We start from the raw sequence: 2593 nt of genomic DNA on the forward strand, positions 1-2593 counted from the left end.
TTCTCTTAGTCTTTTTGAAAAGCATAGTCATGGTTTTTAAAAGCATGATTTAAATATACATATTTTTAAAAAACATAGTTATAATTATGGTATGTAACCATTTTCAGTCCTGTGTGTTTTTTTACTTAACATTACTGCATATCCTCATTATTTTTCTTACTGCTATGTGGTTTTCAAAAGCCTCAAACTAAAGCCTTCATAATATTCCATGGAGAACATAGACATGTTCTAATTCACCAAACCCTTCCTCTTTTGTTAACTCTTCAGGTCCCCTCACTCTACTTTTCTCTATTATTAAAAAAAAAAAAAGCTCCTGCAAAGAACATCTTTGCATATATAAGTTTTTCCATATTTTGGTTTGTTTCTTTGGGCTACATGCCCAGAAATGGAGTTCCTGAGAGGAAGTGTAGGAATTTAAAAATGGTTTCTCATAGCATCACATTGCCACAGAAGAATTGTACTAATTCAAAATCCTATCCGTGATGAATGATCCATTTAATAGGAGATACACACATAGAAACCTGATGCTTAGTTGTTATTTCATTGTTTGTTTTGAGATAGGGTCTTATTCTGTTGCCCAGGCTGGAGTGCAGTGGCACGATCCCAGCTAACTGCAGCCTTGACCTCCTGGTCTCAATTGATCCTTTCAGCTCAGCCTCCCAAGTAGCTGGGACTACAGGTGTGTACCACCACACTTGGCTAGTTTTTTTTATGTTTATTTTTTGTAGAGATAAGGTCTTACTATGTTGCTTAGTCTGGTCTCAAACTCCTGGGCTCAAGTGATCCACCTGTCTTGGCCTCCCAAAATGCTGAGATTACAGATGTGAGCCACAGTACCAAGCCTTGTTGTTATTTTAATTTGTACTTTATCTGATAATTTCTTAGGGTGAACATTTCTCTTTTATTTTTTGATCCTCTTGTGAATTTTGCTTATATTCTTTTCTCATTTCTCTTTTAGGGTCTTTTAGAAATTAATTTTAAAAACTTACAAATTAAGTTTTTGTCACATTTCTTTTTCTTTTTTTTTTTTTTGAGTTGGAGTCTCACTCTGCAATGCAGTGGCCGCTCCCGGCCACCGCAGCCTCGACCTGCTGGGCTCCGTCGATCCTTCCGCCTCAGTCTTTCAAGTAGCCGGAACAACAGGCGCGCTACCACATCCGGCTGAATTTTTGATTTATTGTAGAGATGAGGGCTCGCCAAGTTTCCCAGGCAGGTCTCGAACCCGCGGGCTCAGACAATCCACTCACCTCATCCTCCCAAGGCGCAGGATTACAAGCTGAGCCACCGAGCCCGGCCTCATATTTCTTCAAATGATTGTTAGTATGTTTGTCTTTTATTTATATCTTAGTATATTGAAGTTACAATTTGTTTTTGTAGCCAAATCTTAAGTTTTTAAAATGTTTTTTCTCTTTTTCTTCCAAGCTTACAGTGTCATTCCCCCTTCTAAAGAAGGCCTTGACGTATATATTTTTGGGAGGGCAGAAGGGGTTGATTTTTTATATTTAAGCCAATACTTCATCTGGTATTTCATTTTTAAGTGGGGTTATACATTGATGCTTTTCAAGTTAGTACATCTTTTTGCTTACAATGACTCCTCTTTCATTGTATTAAATTCCTGTACTTAGAGAGTCTGTTTCCAGACCACCTATTCTTTTCAGCCTACTATATCTCTTGTTACTGTGGTGTTATACTGTGTTTTTGTTTTTTTACAGCACTTTTATTTCTGAAAATCATTTGCAAATGAAGAAACACTATCTTAATAATCAAACCATTATATTAAGGTTTCAAGTCTGGGAGAGCTAGGTTTCCTCCATTATCCTTAATTTTTATACTTATCTTTAATAGGCTGACCTGTTTATTTTATCAGGTAGACTTCGAATTACTTTTTTTGGGAGTTGGAGTTTTAGTCTGTCGCCCAAACTAGAGTGCAGTGGCACACTCACGGTTGCCCCAGCTCGACCTACTGGGCTCTGGGAATCCTTCCGCCTCAGCCTTCCAAGTAGCCAGAACTACAGGTGCATGCTACTACGCCCAGCTAATTTTTGATCTATTATAGAGACAAGGTCTCGCCAAGTTGCCCCAGCTGGTCTCGAACCTGCGGGCTTAGGCAATCCTCTTGTCTAGGCCTCCCAAAGTGCTGGGACTATAGGCTGAGCCACTGAGCCCAGCCAGAATTACTTTTTTTTTTTCTTTGAGTTGGAGTCTCACTCTGTTACCCAGACTGGAGTGCAGTGGCCACTCCTGGCCACTGCAGCCTTGACCCGCTGGGCTCTGGCGATCCTTCTGCCTCGGCCTTCCAAGTGGCTGGAACTACAGGCGCGCGCTACCACACCTGGCTAATTTTTTAAAATTTATTGTAGAGATGAGGTCTCGCCAAGTTGCCCAGGCGGGTCTTGAACCCTTGGGCTCAGGTAATCCACTCACCTCAGCCTCCCAAAGCGCAGGATTACAGGCTGAGCCACCGAGCCCGGCTCAGAATTACTTTTTTAAGTTTCTCCAAAACACCATTGAAATATCCACATAAAATGTTATTTTAATTTGCTTGTCCAGAATATAGTTCACTTGTCCTTTTTTTTTTTTTTTTTTTTTTTTT

At 40.0% G+C, this 2593-nt stretch overlaps 2 protein-coding genes across 2 annotated transcripts in view; one reads left to right on the forward strand and one right to left on the reverse strand.

The window, feature by feature from the left end:
* Nucleotides 1-2593, forward strand: part of EFHC2 (EF-hand domain containing 2) — a 192156-nt gene that overhangs the window by 54745 nt on the left and 134818 nt on the right. The window lies entirely within an intron of this gene.
* The window catches only part of LOC103262667 (putative deoxyribonuclease TATDN2), a 12254-nt gene that overhangs the window by 3594 nt on the left and 6067 nt on the right, over nucleotides 1-2593 (reverse strand).

The sequence above is a fragment of the Carlito syrichta genome, unplaced genomic scaffold (genome assembly GCF_000164805.1).
Source record: "Carlito syrichta isolate Samal-C Ts95f unplaced genomic scaffold, Tarsius_syrichta-2.0.1 Scaffold304588, whole genome shotgun sequence".
Lineage (NCBI taxonomy): Eukaryota > Metazoa > Chordata > Mammalia > Primates > Tarsiidae > Carlito > Carlito syrichta.